Source organism: Macaca nemestrina, chromosome 13, assembly GCF_043159975.1.
Source record: "Macaca nemestrina isolate mMacNem1 chromosome 13, mMacNem.hap1, whole genome shotgun sequence".
Lineage (NCBI taxonomy): Eukaryota > Metazoa > Chordata > Mammalia > Primates > Cercopithecidae > Macaca > Macaca nemestrina.
In genome coordinates, this window is record NC_092137.1 from 70,282,907 (window position 1) to 70,299,179 (window position 16,273).

A 16,273-nucleotide genomic window follows, 5' to 3' on the forward strand; every position below is an offset into this window, starting at 1 on the left:
GGGATGTGGAGCCCGAGAGGTGATCAGGCCATGGGGCAGAGTAAATGAATGCCATTATAATGAGAGTGGGTTCCTCACAAAAGGACAAATTTGGCTCCCTTTTCTCTCTTCCACTCTTTTCGCCTTTCCACCTTCCACCATGGGATGATGCAGCAAAGCCCCTTGATCTTGGACTTCCTAGCCTCCAGTACTGTAGGAAGTAAATCTCTGCTCATTATAAATTGCCCAGTCTGCGATATTCTGTGATAGCAGCACGAAATGGACTAACACAGGGTGTTTGAGAGGAATCCCACACTGGCTTACGGGAGCGCCATCTGCCACAAATGGAGTCTTCCAAGGGCGAGGGCTGGCCAAGGCTCCAATTCTTGGAGGAAAGGTTTCTTTTCTGTAGCCTGAAAGTCTGAGATAGAAAAGCAGAAGAGGAATAGTGACCAACTCCAGATGGAGTCCTTCTTAAGAGGTGGGGTAGGCCGAGCACGGTGGTTCATACCTGTAATCTCAGCACTTTGGGAGGCTGAGGCGGGCAGATCACAAGGTCAGGAGATCCAGACCATCCTGGCCAACATGGCAAAACTCCATCTCTACTAAAATACAAAAAATTAGCCAGGCATGGTGGTACGCACCTGTAGTCCCAGCTACTTGGGAGGCTGAGGCAGGGGAATCGCTTGAACCTGGGAGGTGGAGGTTGCAGTGAGCCGAGATTGCGCCACTGCACTCCAGCCTGGCAACACAGCAAGACTCCGTCTCAAAAAAAAAAAAAAAAAAAAAAGGGGGGTGGGGTAATCCAGTGCTAGTCAGTTAGTTGGTCTCATGGCAGGATACTACTTCAGACACATCAGTATTTGCAAAGAAGATAGACTACACGAGTCATTAAGAAATATTTATGTTCTTATATGGTAGAATCTGTTCTTCCCTCCAAATCTAGACTTTCTGAAAGGAAGTTAAACCTCTTCTCATCTCCTGCTCCATCTCCTCACCTAAGCCTCAGCATTTTCTTGTTCAATCAACAAACATCTTGAGCCAGTCTTGGGCCTTAGGTGAACTGATGTCACTGGTCCCCGTCTGTTGTTACCTGCTCACTAGGGCTCAGAATGCCACTGCCTTTTGTCTATTTTGTTAAATGTTGTACCCCCAGTGTTTAGAATAATGCCTGGCTCACAGTATGTGCTCAGCAAGTAGCTGTTAAATGAATGCATGAATATGCTGCAGTGTCCATCGCCCTCCCTCAAGCCCATGCCACCCTCACACAGAGAGGTTCCACTATGGTTTCTTTTTATTATTATTATTATTATTTTGAGTCAAGGTCTCACTCTGTTTCCCAAGCTGAAGTGCAGTGGCAATTGTAGCTCACTGCAGCCTGGACCTCTAGGGCTCAAGTAATCCTCCCACCTCAGCCTCCTGAGTAACTGGGACTACAGACACAAGCTACTATACTCTGCTAATTTTTAAACTTTTTGTAGTGACGGGGTTTCCCTAAGTTTCCCGGGCTGGTCTTGAACTCCTGGGCTCAGGCAATCTTCCCACCTTGGCCTCCCAAAGTGCTGGGATTACAGGAGTGCGCCACCATGTGCACCCAGACTGTGGTTTCTTTTATCAATGTTTTTTTTCCATTTCTACATCCACTTTTATCTAATTCTGTTGTCTTCCTGACAAGCATACCAAATTGTCAATTTTATTTGTCTTAAGTGTATTTATTAAAGTTACAGATTTTCTTGTTTTCTAATTCATTAACTACTTATTTTATCTTAATTTGTTCCAGTTCCTTCCTGTCAGTTTATTTTTTGTTGTCTTGCTTCTTGAGTGTCCAACTTGCTCAGTTAAATTCTACCTGGTTTAATAATAAAGCATTTAATTCTAAGCATTTTTCTTTGAGAATTTAGTTGGCCGGGCGCGGTGGCTCAAGCCTGTAATCCCAGCACTTTGGGAGGCCGAGGTGGGTGGATCACGAGGTCAGGAGATCGAGACTATCCTGGCTAACATGGTGAAACCCCGTCTCTACTAAAAATACAAAAAACTAGCCGGGCGTGGTGGCGGGCGCCTGTAGTCTCAGCTACTTGGGAGGCTGAGGCGGGAGAATGGCGTGAACCCGGGAGGCGGAGCTTGCAGTGAGCCGAGATCACGCCACTGCACTCCAGCCTGGGAGACACAGTGAGACTCCGTCTCAAAAAAAAAAAAAAAAAAGAGAATTTAGCTGAGCCATATTTAGTAAACTTTGTAGTGTCTTCAACATCCTTAATTTCTCCATAGCTTGTGACTGCATGTAGAGAAAGACAATCTATCCCACTACCCACCCCCAAACTTCACCAGCCATTCTCCTGTTCTTTGAGAGGGAAATTGGTATCTACTCATTGTTTATAAAAAGCTTTTTGTAAATATACCTTCAAGCCACTTCCCTTCATCCCAGATACCACCCACCCCTCAGCTCCTGTTACATAGAGACTCAGGAGTCATGGGGGAGAGCCATGTGCTGGGCACTGTCTGCCCTTCAATAGCCCAGGGTTTCTCAGTGTCAGCACTATTAACACTTTGAGCTGGATAACTCTTTGTGGCCAGGCTGTCCTGTTCATTGTAGGATGTTTAACAGCATCCTGGCCTCTTTCTACCCACTAGATGCCAGCAGAATATGCACATGTGCACGTGCACATGCCCCATGTGCGCACACATATATACACCCCAAGTTGTGACGACTAAAAATATCTCCAGACATTGCCAGATGTCCTGTCCTGGGGCTGGCGGGTAAAACTGTCCCTGTTTGAGAACCACTGATACAGTCCTTTAAAAGCCACAGCCATGGAGAAGTCAGGACACACAATCTTACCTCCCACCTCCGCAAAGGTCTGGCAGGACCAAGGCCTGGAGGTCCCACAGTGGGGCCCCCTGTGGTTAGGTGTAGGAGCTGCAAATGAGGCAGCGAAGGGGGCCAATTCTGTTTCCTTAGGTGGGTATAATTTTTCCCTCTTGCAGATGGAAAGAAAATAGGATCTAGGTGGCTTCTAGCTGGGAGGTACCTTCAAACTTAGGAGACCAAGAGGGTACAGGGGCAGGCTTCTCCAGCACCCAGTGGCCTTGGCCTCAGAGGGCATAAGAGGACACCAAGACTCATGGGAGCCCAGTCCAGCCCAGAAGGGAGAGGGCCAGATAGGATTCAGAGCTGAAGCCCTGGCCAAAGCAGACAGAACAGCCTTACTTCGTAGAGCCTCAGGGTACAAGAGCATCGGCAGCCCCTCTGTTCTCTGAAAGCAAGTGGGATCTGTACTTGGTCATAAAAAGATGCCCATTACTCTTTACATAAAATAACATCCTAATCATTCAGCGCTATTAACGTGTGAAATGCACATACCTTGACCTAGCAGGTACATTGCTATGAATGTATTTTATGGATATAACAGCACAAGTGCTCAGGGTCTACAGAGAAGCTGTGGCATACTAATCCAGAGTGCAGCCTTAGGGCCTGGCTGCCTGGGTTCAAGTCCCAGATCTACCACCTACCAGATATGTGATCTTGGGAAAGTTATTGACCTCTTTGCAACAGAGTTCCTTCATCATGAAGTACAGGCAGTAAAAGGACCTATTCCTTGGGCTGTTACTAAGATTATGTAACTTACCATATTCCAACAACATAGTCTGTGGTCAATAAATGCTAGCTAAAAATCTGGGAATTTAAATGCCAGTCATTGGTTAAATACATGTGGCATATTCATTCTGTGAAATACTGGGTAGCCATTAAAAGAAATGAAGTAGAACTATATCTACTTAAGCCGGGCGCAGTGGCTCACACCTGTAATCCCAGCACTTTGGGAGGCTGAGGTGGGTGGATCACCTGAGGTCAGGAGTTCTAGACCAGCCTAACCAACATGGAGAAACCCCGTTTCTACTAAAAAAAAAATACAAAATGAGCCGGGCATGGTGGCGCATGTCTGTAATCCCAGCTACTTGGGAGGCTGAAGCAGAATTGCTTGAACCCTGGAGGTGGAGGTTGCGGTGAGCCAAGATCGCACCATTGCACTCCGGCTTGGGTAACGAGAATGAAACTGTCTCCAAAACAAAAACAAAAACAAAAACAAAAACCTATATCTACTTAAATAAGAACTTATTTAACAATAAGTAATAAATAAGAATATATATATAAAATAGAAAAATTGTGCTAAATTTTATAATAAAGATATACATACAGAAAAGTATATCTCATTTGAGGTTATTTGCATATAAAAAGAGCTATGCAGAAATAGCTATGTGAATTTAACTACATAGAAAGTTTCTAGAACCCTCAAGAAGCTCATTATATCTAGGGAGAGGGACTGGAGGACCAAGGAACTTTTGCTTTCTCCTTTGGTACTGTTTGAGTCTCCTACTATTAGCATGTATTTTTATTTATTTACTTAGAGACAAAGAGTCTCACTTTGTTGCCCAGGATGGAGTGCAGTGGTGCGATCTCAGCTCACTGCAACCTCTGCCTCCTGGGTTCATGCAATTCTCATGCCTCAGTCTCTCGAGTAGCTGGGACTACAGGTACGCTCCATCACGCCCAGCTAATCTTTGTATTTTTAGTAGAGACAGGGTTTCACTATGTTGGCCAGGCTGGTCTTGAACTCCAGACCTCAAGTGATCTGCCCGCCTCAGCCTCCCAAAGTATTGGGATTACAGGCATGAGCCACCGTGCCTGGCCTATTTAAAAAAAAAAAATAATATTCATCTTTTTGAAAAGAATGAGATAGATTTATCTCATTCTTATTCATTCATTTCCACTGCTGTGGAAAATTTTTCAAGATTTATTAATTTTTTTAAGTGATAGAATATGAGTAATATAATACAAGTCACAGGAACGAATCTCCTTCACAAATCCAAGTGTGCAAGAAATCAAGTTTTAGTCTATAACTGAACTCATTGATTATAGTAAGCTTCAAACTTGACAATAGAAAACTTAATTTCAGGTATGTCTGAAATCTCCAGAATACTGAGAAGTGCCAGGCATGGGGCTGCCGATGAAGTCAGCAGAGGCCAGGTCTGGCAGCCTCTGCTGCTCTGTGCCTCTTGGGGCAGCCAGGAACCTTGGATCAGGTTGCCTGTGTCTTCACAGCCTAGTCCAACCTTGTCCAATCCACAGCCTGTGGGCCACATGCAGCCCAGGACAGCTTTGAATGTGGCCCAATGCAAATTTGTAAACTTTCTTAAAACATTATGAGATTTTGTGATTTTTTTTTTCTAGCTCATCAGCTATTGTGTTAGTGTATTTTAGGTGTGGCCCAAGACAATGCTTCTTCTTCCAATGTGGCCCAGGGAAGCCAAAAGATTGGACACCCCTGGCTAGCCTTACCATGTGAATGCCTCTTTCTGGGATTGTAGTCCTGCCCCCAGCCAGACTGGGGAGGACAGGGCTAAAAGGGTTGGGGTCCTTTCCACTCCCAAGGAAATCCTTCTTCCATCGTTTCCAGTCAAGGCATTCAGTCTGTGCAAGAGAATCCTTGTCCTTTGATGAGCTACTCAGCAAATCCTGGAGTTGCCCTAAATGCTTAAGCTTTCAGCACACAAAAGCCAGAGATGCCTGAAGATTAATTCAGTTTTCTAACCTGAAAAGCTGCTCTGGAGGTAATAAGCTCCATCAATGTGAGGGCAGAAAAAGGGAAAATTCAGGGGAGAAAAAAAATTAATTTCTCAGATACTATCCCAGCCACTCACATGCAAAGCAAAAAGTTTGAACATTTCCACCAAATAATTAACAGTGCCTACCTGTATGGTAGGCTTTAGAGAGGTGCAAGGAGAGCATTTATATATTAGTCTATATATTTCCAAACTGTTTGGATTTTTAAATGATGAAGCTGTATTCAGCACTGCTTATATAACTTACTGTTATTTATTTATTTATTTATTTATTTATTTATTTATTTATTTATTTTGAGATGGAGTCTTGCTCTGTCACCCAGGCTGGAGTGCAGTGGCATGATCTTGGCTCACTGCAACCTCCGCCTCCTAGGTTCAAGCGATTCTCCTGCCTCAGCCTCCCAAGTAGCTGGGATTACAGGCATGCACCATCCCGCCCCACTAATTTTTGTATATTTTAGTGGAGGTGGGGTTTACCATGTTGGGCAGGCTGGTCTCAAACTCCTGGCCTCAGGTGATCCGCCTGCCTCGGCCTCCCAAAGTGCTAGGATTACAGGCATGAGCCACCGTGCCCAGCCATAACTTATTATTTTAAATAAATAAATACCCACACATCTTTTGCCTCCAGGGGGACAATGCAGGCTACATCTGTCTAGTAAGCTGGTGGGCAGACCTTTGGGAAGCCTATTTTCATGAGGGGTAGAAGGGTTCTGAAGGAAATAACTCTAAGGGAAGAAGGAAAACAGGCACAACAAGCTGATCCAGAGACAGTTTTGTTCAACAGAAAGAACTGATTCTGGGCTGGACTGGTATTTGTAATTTAGCTGCATCTGTGGGGCAAAGCCCCCCGGCTCTATAAGGCAATGCAGGGACCAGCAGCCCCACAGCACTGCTCCTATAGGAGTGTCCATGACTCCCAGCAGGTATGGGGTACCTGATGGGTGTGGCTGTGTCCAGCAAAACTGATAGCTACATGGGGTGTGGTAGGGGCAAAGGGAAGTCACACAGCTGGAGGAGGGGAAAAGATGGGAAGGTAATGGTAACTGTCTAACCTTGTCCACTAGCACAGGGGAGTCACACACCCTGGGGATGCCTAAAATGCTCATGGGATGAGGGTGTGTGAACTAGACAGGGGTCTAGTTCCTATACTCGCAGGTAGGGGTAAGGGAGACGCACGAGTGGACAAGCTCTAAGTATGTGATAAGGGCACAAGAGTCCAGGTGTGTGTACAGGTGGGGAGAATAAGAGAGGGAGCCACAAAGTCTACAGGGGAGGGACCAGGAAGGTCTCCTCAACAGCTGACGTGGAGTGATTCACAGTTGGACAGATAGGCAGTAGGGATTTGCGTGGCAAGGGTGGAGGGCACAGGGAACTCCATGTGCAAAGGCCTGGAGCTGACAGAGCGAGCAAGCAGCGTTTAGGGGGAACTGAAATCAGTTTGGGCTGATGACAACGAATACAAGGGAGTGGTAGACAACGAGGCCACAAAGGTTGTGTTTCATGATAAGGAATTTGGACTTGATCCTGCAGGCAGTGGCGAAGCTCACAAGAGAAGTATTTAACAGGAAATTAGATGATCAAATTTTCCAGTAAAGTTTTTCACCACAACACTCTCATCTCTCTTAGTTAATTCCCACCCAGGCTGCAGTCTGAACGTGAGAGCTGCTTCCTCCAGGAAGTGTTCCCTGAAAACCCTCAGACTCAGCCCTCAGCCAAAACTTCTAGGGGTTCTCAAGCACCTCTGCCATCTTTCCCCACTGCACTGGGTCCTAATGACCTGTGCCCTGTCCTTTTCTCTCTTCCTTCATATGCTGTGAGTGCTGGAGGTCAGCACAGTATCTGTTGTGTCCTACCTATGTTGTATTCCCACAGCCTGCAGAGAGCCTAGTATGATAAGTACTCAATAAGTATTTATATAATGAAAAACACATTATCCTTAGTAAACTAATGCAGGAACAGAAAACCAACTACCACATGTTCTCACTTACAAGTGGGAGCTAAATGATGAGAACTCATGAACACAAAGAGAGGAGCAACACACACTGGGACCTCCTTGAGGGTGGAGGGTAGGGAGTTGGGAAAACGGAAAAGAGCAGAAAAAATAACTCCTGGGTACTAGGCTTAGTACCTGGGTAACGAAATAATCTGTACAACAAACCCCTGTGACACGAGTTTAACTATATAACAAAATTGCACATGTACTCCTGAACCTAAATTAAAAGTTAAAAAAAAAAAAAAAAGAAGTGTGAGAAGATCACTCTCGTGGTTTCCAACCAGAACTGTAGAGTACAGGTTGAAAACAGGTAGCAGGCGGCCAGGAAGAAGACCCTTGCAATCGTTCAGGTGAGAAGGGATGAGTGCCTGAGCTGAGGCAGTGGTGGAGGGGCTGGAGAGCAAGGAGAAACTGGGAAAATGTTTAGGCGGCAAACTGATAGGCCAGGTGAGCAGAGGAGGGAAGGAAGGGAGCCAGATAAGGGAAGGAGGACTCCTGGGATTCTGGCTTAAGCGGTTGAACAGATGATGGATTAACCAAGACTGCCTATTCCGGAAGAGGAAGCAATGTGTCAGGGAAGATGAAGAAACCAGTTTAGACATGCTTTGACTTGCCTGTAGAGCATACAGGTGGAAAGGTCTCTGGTGGAACCACAAAACGGGAGCCTGGGACAGACATGTGGATTGAAGATAGAGATTTGGGAGCTATCAGCCTGCAGGTGATGGTTGAAGACCAGGGAGGAAATAAGATCACCCAGGGAGAGGAGGAGGAGACGAAACAACAAGAATGCCAACCTGTAAAGAGTGAGCTGAGGAGGAGCCGTGGAGAGAAAGGGAAGCATGAGAGAGGGAGGAAAAGCAGGAGCTGAGAGCAGCATCACTGCTAAGGGAGGAGCAGCTTCGGGGGCCAGCAAACAGAGTCCAACAGTGTGGAGAAACAGAGCCTGCCCAGGCCTCCATTTACAACTGAGGAAAATGAGGCCAAGGGAGGCTGATCAAGGGTGCTGGAGGCATGTGCCATTAGTACCCATGGTCATATAGGCCATGGCTCTCAAATTATGATTCCTGGACTCCTGGGTCCCCAAGACCCTTCCCAGGGGATCCAAGAGGTCAACATCAGTTTCATAATAATACCAAGAGTTTTTCTGCAGCATTCCCTTTGCGGACATTTGCACTGATGATGCGAAAGCAATAGTATTTGGTGCTTTCTAGAGCCTTAATCAATGAAGAGGCACCAAACTGCACCAGGAGTCATAGTCTTCACCCCCACGTACTTGCAGTTCAACAGAAAGGCAAACTTCATGTAAGAATGTCCGTGATAGAGTAATAATTATTAATTTTATTAAAACGTATCCCTTGAATACATGTCTTATTAATACTCTGTACACAAAGCACTTCTGCTGAATACCGAAGCACTTGAAGCACTTACCTAATTGTTTGAATTGCAAGCTGACCTACCTGCTTTTTCATAGAACATCATTTATATTACGAAAAAAAAGACGAACAAACTATGATTATTCAGACTTGGGTAGCTGGCAAACATTTTCTCAAAAATGAATGAAGTGAACCTGTCACCTCATAGAAAACAACTGACAGTATTTGTTGCCAACTGTAAAACTGGAGCTGCAAGTGAAGATTTAAAATTTTAGAAAATGTGTATCCATGTTGGTAGATACCTTAAGACTTCTTAATACCTCAAGACTTTTCTGATGAAATCAGTGGTAACACTGACAAATATTAGTTTTTGGTATTACAGACTGAAATGTGCCTATATTTAGAAGATGTGTATAATTCACTGAACCATCATTTTCAAAATGACCAATGTATGATGTTACAAAATCAGGCATGAATAAAAGACCCATTCAAAGTGCAAGATAGAGCAATGAAGTTTACTATAGAAAGGTATGAGTTCACTGATATGGATTCAACTAATTTTTTACACATATTACAACTAATTTTTCAGAAACTGCCATTTGTCTAATTTTGATGACATACCAAAGAAGAGTATCCACCATGATCTAAAAAGGTTATTAAAATACTATTTTTTCCAACTCCAAATCTGTATGTAGCGGGATTTCCTTCATCTACTTCATTCAAAACAACATACATAACAGACTGAATACAAAAACAGATATGAGAATCCAGCTGTCTTCTACTACTATTATCTACATTTTTTTGGTTTTAGAGAAGACAGTTGTTTTTATAAAAAGTATGTTGGCTGGGCGCAGTGGCTCATGCCTGTAATCCCAGCACTTTGGGAGGCCAAGGTGGGTGGATCACTTGAGGTCTGGAGTTCAAGACCAGCCTGGCCAATATGATGAAACCCCATCTTTACTACAAAATACAAAAACTAGCCGGGTGTGGTGGTGGGCACTCGTAATGGCACATTTTTCCAAAATACTAATTGTAACGTTTATCATATTTTGGATATGGTAAATATTGTTAAAACCACTAAATAGGCCGGGCGCGGTGGCTCAAGCCTGTAATCCCAGCACTTTGGGAGGCCGAGACGGGCGGATCATGAGGTCAGGAGATCGAGACCATCCTGGCTAACACGGTGAAACCCCGTCTCTACTAAAAATACAAAAAAAAAATTAGCTGGGCGTGGTGGCGGGCGCCTGTAGTCCCAGCTACTCGGGAGGCTGAGGCAGGAGAATGGCGTGAACCTGGGAGGCGGAGCTTGCAGTGAGCTGAGATCTGGCCACTGCGCCCAGCCCAGGCGACAGAGCGAGACACCATCTCAAAAACAAAAACAAACAAAAAAAAAACCACTAAATAAAAGTTATTTGGGGTTGTCTGTAATTTTTAAGAGTGTAAAAGGGCATATCATTGGATTTGTCAATGACTTCTTGAATATAACACCCAAGGCACAGGCAACAGAAGAAAAATAAATATATTGGATCTCATGAAAATTAAACACTTTTTTGCATCAAACGGCACGTTTAGCAGAGTAAAAAAGGTGATGCACAGAATGGGGGAAAATATTTGAAAAGCACATCTCTAGTATGGTTTAACATGCTAGGATACATAAAGAAATCTAAATATTCCACAACAGAAAAACCAAACAACCCCATTCAAAAAGGGCAAAGGACTTGAACAGACATTTCTCCAAAGAAGATATACAAGCACAATAAGCCCACAAAAAGATGCTCGAAATCGTAAAAAGCATGGGGAAAAAAAAAAGGAGACATATGGTACTACATCAAACTAAAAAATTTCTGTGCAACAGAGGATACAATCAGGAGTGAAAAGGCAGCCGGGTGCAGTGGCTCACACCTGTAATCCTAACACTTTGAGAGGCCGAGGCAGACAGTTCACGTGAGCCTACGAGTTCAAGACCAACCTGGGTAACATGGTGAAATCTCATCTCTACAAAAAATACAAAACTTAGCCAGATATGGTGGCATGTGTCTATGGTCCCAGCTATTTGGGAGGCTGAGGTGGGAGGATCCCTTGAGCCAGGGAGGTTGAGACTGCAGTGAGCCACATTCATGCCATTGTACTCCAGGGATGATAGAGCAAGATCCTGTCTCAAAAAAAAAAAAAAAAAAAAGCGTGAAAAGGCAACCCATAGAATGGGAAAAAATATTTGCAAATCATGTATCTGAAAAGGACTTACTATTCAGAATATATTTTTAAAATTCCTACAACTCAACAACAAAGAGCAAATGCCTTCATTTTTAAAATGGGTAAAGCACTTGAATAGACATTTCTCCTAAGAAGAGACACAAATGGCCAACAATCATATGTAAAGATGCTCAACATCACTAATCATTAGAGAAATGCAAATCAAAACCACAAAGATTTATCACCTCACACCCATTAGGTTGGATACTACCAAAAATTTAAAAACAGACCCAACTATATGTGGCCTATAAAGATTAAATTCACATTTAAGAACACACATAGAATGAAAGTGAAAGGCTCAGGCAAATGGAAACCAAAGAGAGCAGGGGTAGCTATACTTAGATAAAATAGACTCAGTAAAAAACTGTAAAACAAGACAAAGAACATCATTACATAATTATAGAGGATCAATTTATCAAGACAATACAACAACTGTAAATATACAGTTGAACCTTGAACAACACGGGTTTGAACTGCACGGGTCCACTTATATGCAGATTTTTTCCAACCAAATGAGGATCGAAAATACAGTATTCACAGGATGGGAAACCCATGTATATGGAGGGCCAACTTTTCATATACATAGGTTCTGCAGGGTAACTGCGGGACTTGAATGGTGCAGTTTTTGTTATACACAGTGGTACTGGAAGCAATCCCACACCAAGGGACAACTGTAAATACACCCAACATCAAAGCATCTAGATACATAAGGCAAATATCAATACATCTTGAGAGATTATAATACAATAATAGTAGGGAACTTCAGGCCAGGCATAGTGGCTCACACCTGTAATCCCAGCACTTTGGGAGGCTGACGCAGGTGGATCACTGGAGGTCAGGGGTTCAAGACCAGCCTGGCCAACATGGCGAAACCACGTCTCTACTAAAACGACAAAAATTAGCTGGACATGGTGACTCCCACCTGTAATCCCAGCTACTCGGGAGGCTGAGGGAGGAGAATCACTTGAACCCAGGAGGCAGAGGCTGCAGCAAGCCGAGATTTCACCACTGCCCTCCAGCCTAGGTGACAGAGCAGGGCTCCATTTCAATAATAATAATAATAATAATAGTAGGAGACTTCAATAGTCCACTTTCAATAAAGCCAGAAAATCGAAAAGGAAACATCAAACTTGAACTACACTTTAGACCAAAGGAACCTAATAGACATATAAAGAACATTCCATCCAACAGCAGTAGAAAATACATTCTTCCCAGGTGCACATGGAACATCCTTGAGGACAACTCACATGTTAGGCCACAAAACAAGTCTTAATAAGCTTTAGAAGACTGAAATCATACCAAGTATCTTTTCTGACCACAATGGTATGAAACTAGAAATAATAAAAGGAATTTTGGAAAATTTCACAAATACAAAGAAATTGAACAACATGCTTGTGAACAATAGCCAGACAAGGACACTACAAGAAAAGAAAATTATAGACCAATGGGACTACATCAGCATAGATGCAAAAATCCTCAATAAGGCCAGGAGCAATGTGACTCACATCTGTAATACCAGCACTTTAAAAGACTGAGACAGGAGGATTACTTGAGCCCAGGAGTTTGAGGCTGCAGTAAGCCAAGATTATGCCACTGCACTCCAGCCTGGGTGACAAAGCAAGACCAGCAAACCGAATTCAACAACACATTAAAAAGATCATCCAGGCCAGGCTCATGTCTGTAATCCCAGCACTTTGGAAAGCCAAGGCAGGTAGACCACTTGAGGTCAGGAGTTTGAGACCAGCTTGGCCAACATGGTGAAGCCCCATCTCTAATGAAAATACAAAAACTAGGCCGGGCGCGGTGGCTCACGCCTGTAATCCCAGCACTTTGGGAGGCCGAGGCGGGCGGATCACAAGGTCAGGAGATCAAGACCACGGTGAAACCCCGTCTCTACTAAAAATACAAAAAAAAAATTAGCCGGGCGCGGTTGTGGGCGCCTGTAGTCCCAGCTACTCGGGAGGCTGAGGCAGGAGAATGGCGTGAACCCGGGAGGCGGAGCTTGCAGTGAGCCGAGATCGCGCCACTGCACTCCAGCCTGGGCGACAGAGCGAGACTCCGTCTCAAAAAAAAAAAAAAAAAAAAAGAAAATACAAAAACTAGCAGGGCATGGTGGCAGGTGCCTGTAATCCCAGCTACTCAGCAGGCTGAGGCATAAGAATTGCTTGAACCTACGAGGCAGTGGTTGCAGTGAGCTGAGATCACACCACTGTCCTCCAGCCTGGACAACAGGGCAGCAGAGTGAAACTCTGTCCCCACTAAGGAGAAAAAAAAAAAAGATCATCCATTATGTTCAATTGGGATTTATTCCTGGAATGCAAGGATGGTTCAACATACACAAATCAATAAATATGATACACCACATTAACAGGAGGAAGGACAAAAGTCCAATGATCATCTCAATTTTTTTTTTTTTTTTTTACACGGAGTCTGGCTCTGTCACCCAGGCTGGAGTGCAGTGGCGCGATCTCGGATCACTGCAAGCTCCACCTCCTGGGTTCACGCCATTCTCCTACCTCAGCCTCCTGAGTAGCTGGGACTACACGCGCCCACCACCACGCCTGGCTAATTTTTTTGTATTTTTAGTAGAGACAGGGTTTCACCATGTTAACCAGGATGGTCTTGATCTCCTGAGCTTGTAATCCACCTGCCTCGGCCTCCCAAAGTGCTGGGATTACAGGCATGAGCCACCACGCCCAGCCTGATCATCTCAATTGATGGAGAAAGGTATTCAACAAAATTCAACATCCTTTCATGATTAAAAACTCTCAATAAATTAGGCATAGAAGGAATGGACCTCAACACAATAAGGATCATATACAATAAGCCCACAGCTAACATCATATTGAATAGTGAAAATTGAAAGCTTTCTTCTTAAGATTAATAATAAGACAGGCTGGGCGTGGTGGCTCACACCTGTAATCCCAGCACTTTGTGAGGCTGAGGCGGGCGGATCACGAGGTCAGGAGATCAAGACCATCCTGGCTAACACGGTGAAACCCCATCTCTGCTAAAAATACAAAAAATTAGCCAGGGCTGGTGGCAGGCGCCTGTAGTCCCAGCTACTCGGGAGGCTGAGACAGGAGAATGGTGTGAACCCGGGAGGCGGAGCTTGCAGCGAGCCGAGATCGTGCCACTGCACTCCAGCCTGGGCAATGAGCAAGACTCCATCTCAAAAAAAAAAAAAAAAAAAAAAAAAAGATTAGTAATAAGACAAGAATGCTTATTCTGGACACTTCTATTCAACATAGTATTAGAAATCCTAGCCACAACAACTAGGCAAGAGAAAGAAATAAAATTTGTATAAATCGCAAAGGAAAAAGTTAAATTGTGTTTGTTGATGACATGATCTTTAGATAGATAGACAATAGTAAAAAATCACCAAAAAATGTTAGAACTGATAAACATATTCAGTAAAGTTGCAGGATACAAAATCAACATGCATTTGCTTGTCTGATAGTATTTTTTAAAAAAAGAAACAAAAATCAACATGCAAAATTCAGTACTGTTTGTATACAATAACAATAAACTATCAAAAAAATGAAGAAAACAATCTCATTTACAATAGCTATTTTAAAATACTTAGGAATAGGCTGGGTGCAGTGGCTAACGCCTGTAATCCCAACACTTTGGGAGGCCAAGGTGGGAGGATTGCCTGAGCTCAGGAATTTGAGACCACACTGGACAACATGGTGAAAACCCCATCTCTACTAAAATACAAAAAATGAGCCAGGTGTGGTGGTGTGTACCTGTTTAGAAGGCTGAGGCACGAGAATCACTTGAGCCCGGGAGGCAGAAGCTGCAGTGAGCCGAGATCACGCCACTCCAGCTTGGACAACAGAGTGAAACTCCATCTCAAAAAAATATATATAATAATAATAATAAAATAAATAAATAAATAATACTTAGGAATAAATGTAATCAAAGAAATGAAAGATCTGTACACAGAAAACACCATTGAAACACTGATGAAAGAAACTGAAGAGGACACACACAAAACATGGAAAGATATGCTGTGTCCATGGATTGGAAGAATTAACATTAAAATGCCCATACTACCCAAAATGATCTACAGATTCAATGCAATCTCTATCAAAATACTAATAAAATTCTTCACAAAAATAGAAAAAACAACTCTGAAATTCCTATAGAACCACAAAAGACCCCAAATAGCCAAAGCAATCTGGAGAAAAAAGAACAAGGCTAGAGGTATCATACTATCTGTCTCCAAAATATACTACAAAGCTGTAGTAACCAAAACAGCATGGTACCACCAAAAAACAGACACATAGACGAATGGAACAAAATAAAGAACCCAGAAATAAATCCATATATTTACAGTCAACTGATTTTCAACAAAGGTCCCAAGAACATACACTGGGGAAAGGACAGCCTACTCAATAAATGGTGCTGGAAAAACCGGATATTCAAATACAGAAGAATGAAATTAAATGTTCATTTCACACCATATACAAAAATCAAAAGTGGATTAAAGACAAACATAAGACCTGAAACTGTAAAACTACTAGAAGAAAGCATAGGGGAAAAGCTTCATGACATTAGTCTGGGCAAAAATTTTGGATATGACTCCAAAAGCTCAGGCAACAAAAGCAAAAATTGACAAATAGGATTACATCAAACTGAAACTCTTCTGCACAGCAAAGGAAACAATATAGTGAAGAGACAACTTACAGAGTGAGAGAATACATTTGCAAACCATGTATCTGAGAAGGGGTTATGATCTAAAGTGTATATAAGAAACTCAAACAACTCAGTAGGAAGAAAACAAATAACTAGAGTTTTAAAATGATCAAAGGACTTGAACAGACATTTCCCAAAAGAAGACATACAAATGGCCAACAGGAATCTGAAAAGGTGCTCAACTGCACTAATCACCAGAGAAATGCAATTCAAAACAATGACGTATCACCTCACTCTTCTTAGAATGGCTATTACAAAAAAGAAGAAAGATGACAAGTATTGGCAAGGACGTTGAGAAAAGGAAACCCTTGCACATTACTGATGGAAATGTGAATTAGTACAGCCATTATGAAAA

The 16,273-nt window shown here is 43.2% G+C and overlaps 1 protein-coding gene across 48 annotated transcripts in view; it reads right to left on the minus strand.

Annotated features, from left to right (window-relative positions):
- Positions 1 to 16,273, minus strand: part of LOC105465213 (aspartic peptidase retroviral like 1) — a 147,433-nt gene that overhangs the window by 43,328 nt on the left and 87,832 nt on the right. For 2 of the 48 annotated variants that reach the window (XR_011611875.1, XR_011611856.1), the window contains one exon: positions 14,967 to 15,071. The exons of the other annotated variants lie outside the window; for them this stretch is intronic. The gene's annotated coding sequence lies outside the window, so the exon portion shown is untranslated. The remainder of the gene's footprint in view (positions 1 to 14,966; positions 15,072 to 16,273) is intronic. 48 annotated transcript variants of the gene reach the window in all.